The sequence below is a fragment of the Apostichopus japonicus genome, chromosome 7 (genome assembly GCF_037975245.1).
Source record: "Apostichopus japonicus isolate 1M-3 chromosome 7, ASM3797524v1, whole genome shotgun sequence".
In the NCBI taxonomy this organism is placed as follows: Eukaryota; Metazoa; Echinodermata; class Holothuroidea; order Aspidochirotida; family Stichopodidae; genus Apostichopus; species Apostichopus japonicus.
Genome location: NC_092567.1, coordinates 12,794,908 through 12,812,343, shown reverse-complemented (window position 1 = coordinate 12,812,343; position 17,436 = coordinate 12,794,908). Strand labels below are relative to the sequence as shown.

Sequence of the window (17,436 nt, the reverse complement as noted above, 5' to 3'; positions counted from 1 at the left end):
GTTAATCTTTGTTGTTTGAAATGATCAGGATAATTTTCTGATTCTCACATGCTAAAATTCCAATAGAATGTCATACAATTGCTGAAAGTGTCAGAGAGGCAAAGACCATAACAGAAAAGAATAGAAACATGAACTTCTTGCACCTCAAATTACTTTTGGAGTTATTGTGAAAAATACTTAACAGTTGTAATATACATTCTCTGCAAAACTTTCTCTTTTAAATACCATTTCAAGTCTGTGGAGTATATAAGTCTACTTTATTGCAGTTTCTTCAGTCCACATCATGTAAGTTTGTTTATCAAATACACATTAAAATACTTAAAGGATTTTGCTCAAATGAGAGGAACAGAAGGAAGAGTGAGTGGTAATAGAGGGGACACCAGAGGAAAAAGTTGCAATAAGTTTAAAGTCAGGTGCAAAGAAAGATGGCCTCAAGATAACAAGACCATTATAATAAGGTGACCAGACATGCCCAGACATTCCAACAAAGCATTTGGCGTGTGACACACGCATTTCTAGCCCTTCACACGTTCACACGGTATGTGCACTTTATCACACGCAATCCACAAACAATCTCTGAAAACCGTGTGTGCAACCATGGAGCGAAATCCATATAAACCTAGGTCTAAAATCAGGTTAGCGACATAATTAAAATATTTTTGGTTTCATCTAGCATCCACTGTTTAACCGATAAGTGCCCCTAAGCATATGCTAGCCATGACCCATGCATCGTCGCTCAGCGCTCACGTATTGCTGAGATTTATCTTCGTCCCTATTGGCTGCTCCGGTCAAGTTAGCTTTGGCTCACATGCTGCATGAGAAGGAGTTGGCCTGACCTGGAGAATAGACATCCTCTGGAGCCATCTAAGAGAGATGACAATTCCTGGAACGACGACAATGCTCGCCAAGGTTGCAGAAGTGGTCCTCACCATCCCACATTCCAATGCTGGAGAAGAAAGTGTCTTCTCCGTTATCCGCAAAATCAAGCAGGATGACCGTGGGATGCTGCAACTCGAGGGCTCTCTCTCTTCCCTTCTCATGGTGAAGATCAATCTTCCAGGACCATGCCACAACTATGAGCCTTCAAAACAAACAAGTCCTGAAAGATGCTAAGAAGGCTACATAGCTCTACAACACAAAGCAACTTTGAGTTCTTACACTTACAAGAGTAGTGCGTTTGCCATGGTGGTGGTGGAAAACACCGGGTGGGAGAGGTGTTGGTACTAGAGATTGAGAAGTGCGCTTCAATTTCCGATATAAATGTTCAATTATGTTAGCAAGTGATTACTGAGTTCAATAATATATATATGATGATGAAATTCTCAATATAAAATTACTCAGAGAAACTGAAAAAGAATGCACCATTTTGCATCTAGGCATTCAAAAATACGAAAATTTTTCCCCTTAGACCCCTCCCCACTGCCGCTGATCACACTCAAAAATTTTCCTCAATGTTGGAAAGTCTGCATGCCCGATTTTCGGGAACAGTCATAGGCGTAGGAGGCGGGGGGGCTGCAGCCCCCCAACCATAATTTTTGGTGAAAATTCGGGCAATATGCTTAGAATTTTTCGGGCACCTACTGGAAGAATAATAATTTGCAGTGTGTTTTTCATTTTTTGGGGGGTAAAATTCGGCAATATGCTGAGAATTTTTCTGGCATCTTCTGAAAGAATAATAATTTGCAATGTGTTTTTCAAATTTTTGGTGAAAATTCGGGCAATATGCTGAGAATTTTCCAGCACCTACTGAAAGAAAATAATTTGCAATGTGTTTTTCAAGTTTTTTGGTGAAAATTCGGGCAATAAGCTGAGAATTTTTCGGGCACCTACCAGTGGCGGAGCGTCCATACAGTCAGAGGGGGCGGATGCCCCTCTGACGAAATGACGAAATGGACTGCTGGTGCCCTTTTCAGCTTTTTACCACTCTTTACTTATTCGCGATTACTAACTTTTTTATTGCGCTCTCAAATACCTTTGACATTTGTCACATTTTGTTGGTGCAATTTTCTGACAAATGGCGATGACACCTATTTATTCTTCGTTTATCTTGAAATTAGCAAGGCCTGGAAAGGGTCATTTCCGGCGATCTAGGGAATATCCTTACTCAAAAAATTTACGCTCCGCGCCAACCTGTGGTGGCGCTCCGCTTAGATAGTGTCGAAAAAGCGCCCCTACAGACCATTCTCTCCCCCCTGACCACTACCCCTATAGCTCCGCCACTGGCACCTACTGAAAAGAAGAAGAATTTGCAATGTGTTTTTCAATGGTTAATTATATTATTATCATTATTGTTGTAACGACTTCCCCAATAATTCTAACCAATATGGAAGGGTAAAAACACGGAAAATGATTGTTTGTTATTGGCATGTGATGTAATTACCGAAGAATGCCTATATGATAAGCACATTAACATGCGAAACGCGCGCGGAGCGCGCGAAAAATTTTGGTTATATTTTTCGGGCAAGTCGTTACAGCCCCCCCAAATCAAATGAGGCTCCTACGCCTATGGGAACAGTCCCCGTATCAAATGTTTTGTCCCCCGATTTTCAAGTGTCCCGAAAATGTCCCAGATTTGATTTCCCAAAAAATTATATTCAACGGATTTACAAATGTTGAAAAATCTACCTTCCTGCCTGTTATACTTTAATTACACATCAATCATTAAAAACAGAGACGTACGCAAATACCTTGCACAGACAATTGCAGAGACCAAAACAAGAACTACTTTAATGTAGGGTAAGCCTATCCAGGCTATCCTACTATAATGTAGGGTAGGCCTATCCAACTATATACGCAGCCGCAATGTACAAACGTGACTGTGCTTTCACTGATCTACACAGTGTGTGCCTCCCATGACATAAATGTTGTGTTACTCCTGTGCTGATCTATAGGCCTGCTCTTGATTATGTCATGTCTGTGCTCTACCAGATTAACATTGTCCAAAAGCGGAGGGGCACACATTCCACCTTCTACATGTCTACATTTTGTCCTAGATTCCTATTCAGTGTGGTCAGTTTACATTATAAGTGAATTGTAACAAAAGGACATCGGTGTTCTACCATAGAGATGGATACAAGATCCAACAATCTTTTTGGTTTCGATGATAATCGCAATCTTGTGGGCGTTTTTGACGTCCAGCTTGAAAATCATGATATCTGAAGAAGGGAGGGTTAGACCATTTTCATATTTGGTGTGTAGAAGGACCACATTGAGTACAAGAATCACACTGGTTTTTGTGGATGTCATTTGGGGTCACCAGGGTCATTATCAAAACCTTGTAACAGGATATCTGAAGGTAAGCTTGGACAGATCTCATATTTATTAGGTATATGAGCCACATTGAGTACAAGAGGTCTATAGGTTTGGGTGAAGGTCAAAGGTCATTTGGGGTCATCAGAGGTTAAATTGTGAAAACCTTGTAAACATGATATCTCAATATTGGTAGCTTGGGAAAATGTACTTGGTATGAAGGTGTATAACATTGAGTACAAAAAAAAAATTGATTTTGGTGGAGGTCAAAGGTCATTTGAGGGACCACGGAGGGGTGGTTAATGGTCATTTAGGGTACGTGTTCATATTCAGGAAGTGACAGCCACGAAACAGCTAGGTGGCCTACTGCTCTTCAAAACCTAAAAAGCTTGTTTTAGGTGTGAATGGAAAAAATGAAAGAAAAAAAACTACTTCTACTGATATTTCCTTCATTCCATAGATATCGTAATAGAAACTGGGAGATTGTAACTCATTCTCATAAGCATTGTCATATCCACCCTGTCTTAAAAAACTGCACTGGCTACCTGTAAAATATCGTAATATGTATAAAATTCTCCTTATTGTTTATAAATCACTTAATGGACATGGTCCAATGTATATTTCTAGCTTATTACATATTTATGTCCCCTCTCGTAATCTAAGATCCAGCTCTCTATTTTTGATTATCTGAAATTAAGTCCAAACATTCTTGGGGGGTAGGTCATTTATTGTTTCTGCCCCTCGCTTATGGAACCAACTCCCCTTAAAAATTAGACAAGCATCTACTCTCTCTAACTTTAAGAATAGCATCAAATCCCACTTAATGACGAAAGCTCTTATATAATCTTGAACAATTAAGTTTTTCTTCTGTCATTGTTTTTGTATTATTTTGTATTATTTGTATAATTTCTAATTGTCAATTGCGCTATGAACATTATTTGAGTGGTGTGTGCGCATTATAAGTCGTAGTATTATTATTATTTTTATTATCAATTAGTATGGATCCCTCAGTTAAGTAGCAGCATACGCAACGATACGTAGTTCAATAAGTCTTTGCTGCGATTGTCTTTACTGCGATTGTCTTTATTGTCTTTACTGCAATAAGTCTTTACAGTTGATTACTGCGATTGTGTCCCCAAGAGCTCTACAGTATAGGTTGAAAGTATACTTGTCTCTGTCGCGTACCTTATAAGACTCGAGTCTTTAACTTGTCTCTTTACCCGGGGTCACACTACAGCGATATCGGATCGGAAACTGATCCGACATAAAAATCGCTCATATAAATCGGATTAGGGGAACAGGTCACACTACAGCGATATTTAAAAGGAGTGCGTATTGTATGTAGCAACCTGTATGCGCGCGTACGTCTGAACTTCAATGCAATTCAGTTATTAAGTGAGAAACATGGCAGACCACGAAATGGACGAAGATATGCTCCTCTATCAATTATGGAGGAGTAAACGTGAAAGATGTCCAGTGAAAGACGGGAGGAGCTCGGTGACTATCACACTCTGGTAAAAGAACTGTCTAGTCACGAGGACAAGTTCCACAACTATACTTTAGATCAGTTTAACAACATATTGGACCTAAGATAATCTAAAAAAACTAGTGACACAGGCTTGTAGCCAGGAATTTGCCAAGGGAGGGGCGAAACTGTAGATTCTGCATTGCAAACTATCTAAGCGTAGCGCCACCATGGTTGGCGCGAAGCGTACAAGAAAATTTTGGCTGTAAATGCCTCCCAGATCGCCGGAAATGGCACTTCCCATGCCTTGTTAGTTGCATCTTAGCATTTTCTCTTTTGAAAATACTAGCGATATCATAAAAACCTTAAAAAAATTTGTAAAAAATATGCTCAAGGGGGGGGGGCGGCTTCCCCCTTCGCCCCCCCTTGGCTACGCGCCTGTAGTGACACGTGAGCTCCGAAAACCAATTTCTGTTCGTCTAAGATTGGCGATTTGTCTAAGATAAGCAAACGTTGATATTGTCGTAATGAAGTCTACTTAAGGCAAAACTTACCACTGGCAGTGGCGTACTCGAACCTGGGGGATATGGCCGATGTTGCGGGCAGGGTAAGGGGGGGGGGGTATTTATGCGTATATATTGTTTTTTTTTCAATGTGTGATATAACCGGATGGTTTTCAACCGTGCAGGCGCTTTCATTATTTGTAAAAAAAATCCCCAAAAAGTTATAAACTTTTGAATTAAAAAAGAGGAAAAATTCGTACATGAATGTAGTGGAAATGGTAGGACCATTTTGCATTTAGGCCCTTTTCGGAAAACAAAAATAGCATGTTAATTAGCTTGATCGCTAAAAGAAACAAAGGGTTTTGCTTTTATCGCGTTAATAGATAACTAGTAATATATGCAACACCGGTCAGTGCACGCAATTTAGATTTTTCAAAAGGGGAGGGGGACACCCCTCCTCTTATACCCCTCACCCAGGATGGCAATCCACCGCTTATGCTTGAAAATGGGGACAGAAATTTGAATCTGCCCCCCCCCACCTTCAAACCAAAAACCTGGCTACGCCCCTGTATGTGTGTGCGTGTATAGATTACAATTTACTTCATAAAATTTAGTTTTAATAGATCTACCAATCATTTATTCCCCTTATTAATGTATTAATATCAACGATTTCAGGAATGATTAACAGTTCTGCTGTATTCCAGGTATTTCAAGTTCCCGTGTAGAAGGCGCATGGATCACCGGAATTTGGTAAGACATTGATAACTGCAGAACTGTAAATCACTCTCGAAGTAGAATATGTTAATGAGGTTTAAATGGACGATATGTCGATTTAAACTGGTATGTCGGATTAAATGGACTTATACCGATTTTAAACTGGTATACGTCGATTTAAACTGGTGTTAGTCCATTTAACTCGATATATACCGGTTTAAATGGGTCTATGATGTTTCCCTTGATCCGATACAGATGACACGCCATATAGCACCTTTCGCTTCTGGTTCCATACCTTTTATCCCTTCTTTTTTTTAAAACTCATCTCAAAAGCTGGAAGTAAAGAATTATGACAAAAAGTCAGATAGAAAACTCCTCGATTGCAAAGCTTGAAACTTAGAAAAATGAAGTTCCTAAAGCATGTCACGAAACCTCTTTTTTGGTCATTTTAGAAAGTTTAATATGTCGTGCAGCATATTTTCATTAAAATACTAGCCCCTGATTTGTATTATCACCTACTTAATAGAACATACAACATGGGGTACTTTTGGTAGGTATACCTTATAAATAGTGCATGGTTTATCATACCTATAATTGATCTTAACTTCTGCTTGATCCGTCTAAGTTGTATCCATAAGATGATCAGGGACTACATCAGTCGCTGTCGCACGCACAAGAGATGGATCAATTTCACTCTTGTGCCGCGGGACAGCAACCCACGTAATCAACCTTTGAATACAACAGAACAGCATTTGTCGAATCATGAAGTCACTTCCTCTTCATAGTACTTGTCATAGCCTCCCGTACTTTTGCTCGATTCTATGTAGCATTGTTCTCAAGGAACATGGTTAACACGTCGTGTGCTGTAAGCGTCTCTCTCAGTCAGTATGGTCTCTGAAATGTTGTGTAGTCCAGCGCACAGACATCTAGAAACAAAGGCAGTAATGCTATCACTTTTTCATCGCGGTCAAGTTTGCGAAACTGTCCATCGACTTCCAGCGTTGAAGTGGTCGTTGAATCCGTGTAGCTGCAGCCAACCAAATAACGTTCTTAAAGTATGGCAGGAACTTATGCACAATGTTGATACTATATTGAAGCCAGGGAACACCGTTCACACCAAAACTGGGGTGATTGGAACATTCTCGGTCTTAGGGTTCGCCTTGCTATTGGATCTGTCAACAAATGATCAATATTGCTTGTCTGACTGTACTTTATCAATATCGTTTATTTCAATGTTAAATGTTTATGTTGGAGTATGGCATGTAAAGCATTAACTAACTTAACTTGTCCTACCAACAGTCAATGTTTGATTCCTTAGATCACTGACAAGCAGTCCTCACAGACGTACACTGTACAAGTATTGTGTTATCACAACCTGCAAAGAAACTCAGTATGGGATTCTTTAATGCAGTGATTGTGTAAACCCACATGCAGAAGCAGCAAACTAAATTTCTTTATTTCAATCTAGTATAGTAATGTTCATACAGCCTACGTACTCAGTAGGTTGGTGAAATGGCCTTCTAATGAAAATTAAAGGGTTTTACTTCAGTATACAAATACCTTGCGGCGTTGACAGGGTTCTCAGTTGACGAAACAAGAACTTCTTTCAAATGTTCGTCATGCCACTGACTATTATCTTCATTTTTAGATTAAAACAACCATTTGAGCAAAAATAGTTCCAATGTTCCGTACATTATACTCTTACAACAGTTTTTCTGTACATGACAACACCGACGTGTACCAACAAGACATACACCCTATTACGATAAGAGGGCGCCAACCAATACATTCATCCACGTTTATAATGCTACAAAAAGAAGCCTGAAGTAAACCCATATACCACACTTAGTCTTGTCCATAGTCCTACAATGGAACTGATATAACAGGAAATTCAGGGAGAAAGTGCAGTGAATTTGGTAAAACCTGTCTCGTGATATAACTCAAAATTGAAAGAGGCACGTGAAGGCCACTATGTCTGATACATACATGGCCGTGCATCAATGATATGCTGTACTGTTGGATGAGTACACATGCAATGTGTATTGACATATACTCGTCTGTTTAGTCTACAGGTCAAAAAAACACGGAGAATGTGACGTGGGCAGAGGAACTCCGGGATCTGAACGCCTTTATCCACATTGATTTATGATCTCATGCTGCACTGTACGTAAAAGCCTTACTCTCTTAGTGATAAACTGTATCTGTCTACAACTAAAAACTCGATCAGCGCGTAGATCTGAAAACACCGGTAAATGGGATTAGAATTTGTATCATGACGCCACGGTTTTGGTTAGACTGACGTAAACTCGGTATTAATCATTGAGTCATGTTATGAAGTTCCTTGCTACCGGTGACTTTATTCTACAGCTCTCTATGCTGCCTTGAAATTCATAGGCGATAAAAGACTGCCCGCAAAATGTCCCATAGAAGTTCGTTCGGATAAATATTGTTGTTCTTAAAGTAACAATGTTACATAAAGGCCTATATTTCACCTTTAATTAACCTCAAATTTATGCCCAAATTTATAAAGGCAAGATAACGTATTTAAACAAAGTAAAACATTCAATTTATTTTTACATTGCAGCCTTGTGGTTAATGGATATTAGACCGACACAGGCTGAACGTGCTGGCACAATAGTTGGTAGTATGCAATATTGTAAATTAATATGTGGAAATAAAAGACAAGTATAAATCTTGACGATAGGCAAATATAAAAATAAAAGATAAATAATCAGCAAAATTATACAGCAAAGAAACGTTAGAAATAGCGTTAATTTGTGACTGAACATAGACAAGTATATATAGGCTACTGTATCTTACCTTCAAACAAAGAAAGTGTTTGAGTATAGCACAATATGTGTCGGTTATACACCAGCTGCAAGCATGGCTGTGTCCTGATGAAATATCACCATGCACCTTGATCAAATCCATTTCCACAAATCAAATGTGAGGTAATTCTTACTGGCTGCTCTTTTTAATTACTTCTAAAGCTTCGGTTGTGAAACAACATCTCACATCACGGACCATTTTCGTTACTAATTAACAGGAATATAATATAATATCTACTCGCTTATATAGTTTGCACACCGCCCTTATGTAGCACCATGTTTGCTTTGTATGAGATGCCTGTCTAGCAGAGTTCAGTATTACGAACACGACCTAATGATTCAACGGTTCGTGACGCCTCTATGCCGCAATGTTTACTGTAAGAAAACATTAGATTAAAGGATTATATATTTTTTTTTCAATTTCGTTTATGATGACCTAACTGCAGGCAATGCTGGTCATAGGTCATGATATACAGGAGTATGTACAGAGGTCAACTTTTCCTCATGGTCATCTTTTAGATACATATGAAGTTATCTTTCATTCAGCTGGAGCGAGGAAAGTGATTGGGAGTCAGAGTTTATAAGAACCAGCTGCCTATATATTAAGTTGATAACATATATACATTTATTATATGTACGTCTATATCATCTCTCATGTAACATTCTCGACACTGGAACTTCAAGATAAGCGGTGAAACAAGAAAGGTAAGAACTACCCCAAAAGCCACCCCAAGTTCCCCATTCCACTGGCTCCATAGCTATGATGATTAGACATGCAAGTCTTGACTGAGAGACAATGAACCATATAAGACCGGTGAAGACGGTGTTGGTAGGAATCACAACAGAATTACGATGGCATCCAAGTGTCGTCTACAAGTACTATAGCATGGCTCTCTGACGTAATCTCTCTCTGACGTAAACCATGCTATGTATATAATGTTGCTATCTCTCTTCAACCCTGGTTATAGGGCATTACATACTGACAAACCCAAGTCTATCATAAATAGGGACTTAGCGCCGCATATGTTGCAAACTAGCACTGAGTGAGATCGTCTCACTGATGGCCTATACACAAGGTGAGTAACCTAACCATCAGGGGCGTAGCGAAGGGTTTTTTGTTGGGGGGTGTGAAGAATTTGATTTGCCGACGGATCTGGAAGTGGTGACTGAAATGGGGGAGGGGTCTAAGGGGAGGTGGTGTCTCCCTCCCCTTTGGAAAATTTTTAGTTTTGAAACGTCCTTAGATGCAATCTGGTGTATATTTTAAGTCAAATTTGATTTGCCGACGGATCTGGAAGTGGTGACTGAAATGGGGGAGGGGTCTCATTTTTAGTTTTGAAACGTCCTTAGATGCAATCTGATGTATATTTTAAGTCAAATTTGATTTGCCGACGGATCTGGAAGTGGTGACTGAAATGGGGGAGGGGTTTAAGGGTAGGGGGTCTTCCCCTCCCCCTTTGGAAAAATTAGTTTGAACGTCCTTAGATGCAATCTGGTGCATATTTTAAGTCAAATTTGGCACGGAAGAAGCTCCCGTTCTCCTTTTTCTATTCAGCTTTCCTTCTTTCTTCCCCTTCCGCTCTCTTCACCTTTTCTCCTTTTGCCGACAGACCCAAAATTTGCCGACAGCGACCCAATTATTGGGGGGGGGGGGGTGTGACACCCCCCACACCCCCCGCTCGCTACGCCCCTGCCAACCATTAGGCTACTTTGCCGGGCAGGAAAGAATACATTAGTAATGGAAATAGGCCAACTAATGACCACAAAAAAAGAGGAAAAAACAACAACCTCAAAACAAAGAAAAAACACTTCATCACGTGTAACAAGATACCTCGGGAAAAAAAATGAGAAATGAAAAATTCCTTGTATTTAGCAGACCTCTGTAAACATCATTCGTACTACAGACATACCATAGCATACGCCTAGTACTTGAAATATTCACCAAAAAACAAAAACACTCGGCAAATAAAAAAGAAAGTATTGTGACTGTGTCTTTACTTATAGGTATAATGCAGACATACCCAGGTTTCATCATCAAAGTATCGTTTGATCACACTGATTATGCAGCCATTATTCTCAATGTACAGATGTACTAAGTTCGCCTATATAATGACGCACAGTGGTGCACATGCATGTGTATGGGTCTTCATGAAATGAAACTCATTGGCTGTATTAGACTCATATGTTTTACACAGATGCCCTTGAACTTTGTTCACAGTTTGTAGATATGAACTGTGCTCACTGTAATCAGTCAGACTTTAATAAATCACCTATTTTAGTTTTTGTTTCTCCCACCCATCATGTACTGCACGTAGACACTGCATAGTAACCTAGAGACTATATGCACAATGGACAGATACAGGTGCTCGTGTGTAGATTCCGCGTCATTATGAATGATGATTTTCAGACAATGTCAATTTGTTCTTCTCACATCGGAAGCATGTGATAGTCTCATAATGGATGTGATGTTGCATATAAGTTATATTTCAATCAGCTGATACCTTCCTCTACTATATATAGACGACAAACCACCATTGGACAAAGGATCCGTTCCCCAAAATCATGAACATATATACACAGTACATTACTTATATGAATAAATTATCTGTGTAGTATCATATAGACAATATAATCATCCACAATGAAATATTTCAAGTTACCAGCAATGACAGACAGCTAACCTGACCTAGTCATAATTAACCTTAACTCGACCTTCGTGGTTTATTGTAACATTTTCCCTCCACCGTTTAAGTGAAAATTAATACACTGAATTGTATATCCTCGTGAAAAATGTATACATATATTTGTAATAAGCAACAGAACACTATAGGTATAGGCTTATAGGAACACATTCATGGCAGAGGAGATGACTTAATTTTCTGTCCACGAAGACTCATACCAATATATTTGTGGCTGGTAAAGATTGTAATTGTGACCAAAGCCTTGACTTTGATTCATACCATGATCGGTATTGCTAAACCTAAACAGTTTTTAATGTCCAATTTCCAATTTTGTTTCACACAAGCAACAAGTAAACGATTGGTCTGTATATGAAATATGGTGATGACAACATGTGGATGGAAGAGTTCAGGACATATACGACCAAAAGACTTAAAAATCAGGGACGAAAAGTGCTCAATTATGTTGAGAGAAAAAAGAAAGAAATAAAAACACGATTATTTACCAAAAGTGTTCATGGCAACCTTTCTATTGCTACAGCCTGTACCGAATGGTAGAGACATATCACATAGCAGGCATCGATTTCAAAGATGGAGGGATTCGGGCGAACATGTGACCTTCATGACACTGAAGGTCACGATGTGCTGTTTCTGTTCCTACAACACTTTGCAATGACCTATATTAGGCACACAAGTGCTCTTACAGCAATGTTAGCAAAAAGGATTGAATATCGATGTCATATCTAAAATACACCTAACTGGCCTGTTCAATCCTACCCTCCCCCACCCCCCCCCAGCCCTCATCCGACTCCCGTATGATATCCCAATAAAGTTAAAACGTTTCCGTGAAACTTTACGGAAACGACTCATCTTCTAGCAGTAGCCTAAGTTCGATTTCGTTTACAAAGATCCGAATTTACTAAATAAATCTATAGCAACATGCAGCAAACTTCGATGCCAAAAATAAGCTGCATATCTCGGTGATCCACTTTCTCCCAAAACTACAAACACCATATACAAAAGAGGAAAGAAAAGAAAAGAAATTACACAGAAATTGATACTTCATGACTTAATGTACTAGACTATAGGTTCACCGAAGATTGTAGTGTTAAATAGAGTCACATCACACAGCAGTAAGAAAGGAACAAACTTCCATGCAAAGAATTGCAAGGCCGCAACAAATCATGTAGGCCTATAACAACCATATAGCTATAATTATGATTAAAGGCAGTGCACGTCTTCTCTTATGAAGCCTCTGTGGGATACTAGGGACTATATGTAAGCTACAGTATATCATAAACAGTATGAGGCTACGTTTATGACCTGCTTGATTGGTCCAGGGAGTGGTACCGTGATCGTCACATTGCCCCATTTCTAAAGTATCCGTATATAATTTGAAAAGTAATCCTGAATGGTGACAATACGCCGGTAGTTTCGAATACATGATCAGAAACGAGATAGTATCTGATCCCCCGTTCCTGTCCCTCCTCAATTATGAGGCACATTAATGCACATATCAATATCCCCACAGCTGTACATAGCATATATCATTTGTGGTGCATTCCAATAAGGTTACACTATAAGTACGTAAATAGAACAGTTTACGATGTTTATAAAAACATTTTAAAATATGCAAGTGTTTCCGTATTTAAGTTAATATGTAGATATTTTTTACTTGTCTGTTGAAGTTATATAGTTATAGTTTCGAATGCCAATCCAAGGCGGCAATAGGCCTGCCTACATTATATAATGAACCTCGACAGCAATCCAAACACATATAGTGAAATACTGGAGAACCAACAAGACATCAACCTTCAGGCGCGTATCCAGGATTTTCTAACCCGGGCGCGAATTACTATCTAAGCGGAGCGCCACCATCGGTTGGCGCGCAGCGTACAAGATAATTTCTAGTTTTGACACCCCCCCCCCCCCGATCACCGGAAATGGCACTTCTCGGGCTTGAAAATGACCAACTAGATGTTCATTATTGTCTAAGTAGCCAAGTATTTTCACAATATTTTGTTCTCTCCATCCGTTACCTTTTTGAAGATTGTCACCAGTCACACATCATGTTCGACCTTATCGCATCTCCTGTGGATCATTGCTTTTGTAGGTGATTCTACGTCGCGGCCCACTTTTCAAGGATTTAAGCCCATTATTCGTTCAGAATTTGAAAATTCACATTTCTCGTGTAATCAATTCACTTGTAATCATACCCATAATGTTGCACAAAATTTCATCTATGGACAGCCAATACAGAAAAACCTCCACGTTTAGAAATGTTTGTCCGGGAAATTTCGAAAATTCAGATACAGTTAACATATTGGTGCAAGGGCGCAGATCAGTCTTGGATAATGGTGGGGTGCGTGTCTGTTCTCTGATACTATCTAAGCGCAGCGCGACCATGGGTTCGCGCGTAGCGTACAAGAAGTTTTTGGCAAATACTCCACCCAGATCACCGGAAACAATATTTCCCAGACTCAATGATGCTCCCATGCCTCCTTAAGTTTTAGATCTCGTGGCTTAGAAATTTAGTTTGGGGAAATGCATGGGCGCCTGCAGAAAAAAAATCAGGGAAAAAAATAATCCAAGTAGACTTTTGTAAACGATCGGTCTGGTTTTGTAACTCATCGGGAAGCGATTAGAGGGGTGGGCGTAGGTTGTGGGGCGCGCGTTTTCATGCAGATGGGAACAATCTCAAAAATTGATGGGTGCGTTCATCCCCCCCCCCCCTCGCCGGAAATGATACGCTTTTGGATCCACTACATGATATTCACATGGAATGTGCTCAATTCTCAAATCCCATGCGGAATTTATTTTTAGATTCATTGTATGAGTTACGGTACTAGGGGTGGGGTAACAATTAGCATTCAGTTCGCGTTGTATAACATTTTAATTCTGCATGGCAGTGTTGCATCGAAAGACATATGTCTAGTGCAGTGAGCATATAGATCCTGGGCTAATACCGAAGTCATGTTCCTCGACGACTCGGTCGAGTTCAAGACCAGCCACAGTTGGTTAAATAGCACAATTTCTACAATTTTTTTAAGGCGTCCATACACACACACGCGTCATGATATACTATATATAGTATATATATATATATATATATATATATATATATATAGGCCTATATATATTTATATATATATATATATATAGATATATATACATATATATATATATATATATATATATATATATATATATATATATATATATATATACATTAGTGAGATAGGAAAATTGGAATCGTCACAAATGGAGTTGTCGGTGTAAGGGGTAAGCTGAGGCGCACGCCCCTTCCGAAATCCTCGATCCGTCACTGGCTACCCTGTGTATATAATAGGGATCAGAGCTGTAATTATGACTGTTCCTCTTTATCTTCCCTGTGTCTAGGCGTTTTTCTTTTACTCCCTCCTTTTCTCCTTTTTCTCTCCTTCTTCTTTTTCTTTTTCCTTCCTTCCTCTCCTTCCTCCTCTTCCCCCCCTCTTTTTCCCTTTTTTCTTCTCTTTTTTTTCTCTCCTCTTTTTCTTACCCGGGGGGCTTGCGCCCCCAACGCCCCCCTGGATACGCGCCTGACCTTCAACCACTTCTGATTACATTCACCATGTAAGTAATTTTACAACTTGACTGAGAATATCATAAAGGCTTATAAAATAAATAAAGATATATACTATATATATATACTATACAGAATACGTTACATGATCACTGAATACAAATATTTTAACCAAAATATGCTCCAAGTCTTGTGATCAGGCCTGACGAAGGGTGTGTGTCGGGGAGGGGGGGGGGGTGCTCACAGGGAGTACAGCCGGGGCCAATTTGGGTCTCAGGAGATTGGGAAAATATCGGATAACATAAAACATAATATTTCTCATTTTCATAATATAGGTCTACTTCAGGAACCATGAAGCGTACAAAACCGGGGATGACAACAATTATCGTCCCGGGCTCGACCTGGCTACCGACGCCTCTGGTTGTGATTGGAACCATTGGAGTTACAGTAGTAGAATGCCAACTAATTAATTTGGATTTACCATTCAGGTCTATGTATACACGAGGTCGATGAGAAAATCGAATTTTTCAATGTAGAAATTGTTCACAGACAAGTCAATGAATGTTAATCGTACATAGAAATGAATTAAGCATTAATTCCTTGCTATCTAAAGCACACTGAATTCATTTGTCAAAATCGAGTGTGTTACATCGATGAAGTTTTGAAAATCATTAACGAGTTATTTTCATCAGGAATGATGGTATAGACACAACATCGTGAATGTTTAAATATTACATAATTATATGATGCACGTCTGTTGGAGGAATCACACACTGCAACGTGAAATAACTTTTAACAGTAATCATGCATAACCTACATCATAAGTAAAAGATCATCCATGCAGGCAGGTATAGCTGTACACCCGATATAGGATAGTTTATGCCACTATCCGTTCTGACTGATACTTATAGCTCGTACAGATATTAGGCGGGTAGCTCCTGCAAACTCTACGCCGATACGTATCGGCGTTGAAATCGGATTTTATTCGCAAATGGTGACAGTATTGGTCGATGTGATCTAACGTTCTATATTTTGAGTCATATTTTTATCCGTATATTTCTAACAAATAGGCCTATATTATAAGACTTTGAGAAGAGATTGACTCCAAATTATAACTTTTTCATCAGTATATTGACTTATACAAGAATGGAAACAATCCACAGGTTATTGTAACAAAGTTGTGGGATATAGCCTACCCGTAAACTTTACCGATATAAATAAGCCAACAAACATATCAAAATATGAAAATATTGTGCATATAGGGGACTTACTATATCAGAAGTTATTTCACAAATTATTATAATAGGCCTACACGTCTGCTGGAAGAACAACGTTATAACTTGCCGCAATAATATGGCTGGCACCTTTTGAATAATGAGTCCGTGAAGTGTACTATCCTATTACAATTATAGGTCTGGCAAAGCGTTGCACATCGCAACCGCTTTTACTCAAATTTGCTTCTTTTCCTTACTATGGCATTTTAATACGCAAACATTGCTATGGCCTGCAAGGAACTGTACGTTATAAATACACCAACTTGGCTGATCCAGGGAAGGTTCACGGGAGGCTTCGGTGGATCCTTCTTCTGTTTGTTGTTTGCTACCAAATATTAGATGCAAATACTGAATTTGGCCCAAACAATTGAAGGCCACATAGTGAAAATTGTTAATACGCTTCACGGGCATGTCTTACCTTCAGTACCAACGTATCGATGTTCTTATGCACTGTTTGGGCCTTTACGTACGTTGCTGAAGAAATTTCGGTAGGTGGCCTAAATTTCTACCAATATTTGTCTCCCGGCCGGGTACCTCTTCGGAGAAATCCTAGATCCGCCACTGGTATTGTAAATGGTTACTGCGAGTAGAGAGAACAAGTTTTGTTGCTCTCTATAAAAGGAACTACAGGTGATGTGTACTTCATGTGTAGGGTACTGACATTGACTCTATACCGCTGGGTATTGAAAGGTATGCCAACATTCACAGGCTTAGCACTTGTTCAGCCACCCAATCCCATATCCCGCCTTACCTTTTTAAATGAGGCCAATGTGTGGAAAATTGATATTGATTATTTTTAAGCCTACGTACAATTGTGACATTAATAGTGTGCCACACGAGTTATTAATAAAGCTTTGTCTCATTACGCTATACTCTAGCTTGCCTACAAGTGTTACCGCGCAAATTCGTTTTCAACTGAGTAATTGGCAAATAGGACACACCACATCTTACCTCTGGGAGAATCACCGCACACTTCACGGTGACAATATGCATTTCACGCAGTTCCACGGTTCAGGATACTAGATCCCTCAGACAGTACGTATTTGAAAAGACATCATGCGCACTTCGTCCACGTGTCGGTAAATAGAGGGTTGTGAAACTCTTGTAGTTGTTATCTCACGGCGTTGTCCTCGGTTATGAAAGTTCAAAGATTGTCATTATCT

At 39.4% G+C, this 17,436-nt stretch overlaps 1 long non-coding RNA gene across 1 annotated transcript; it reads right to left on the bottom strand.

The window, feature by feature from the left end:
* Positions 1 to 87: 87 nt before the first annotated feature.
* On the bottom strand, positions 88 to 17,363 carry LOC139969378 (uncharacterized). The gene is made up of 4 exons (XR_011793708.1): positions 17,225 to 17,363; positions 16,692 to 16,853; positions 2,894 to 7,103; positions 88 to 2,816 (listed from the first exon to the last, which is right to left on the bottom strand). It is a non-coding gene; the product is annotated as an uncharacterized lncRNA (long non-coding RNA).
* Between the last annotated feature and the right edge of the window lie 73 nt (positions 17,364 to 17,436).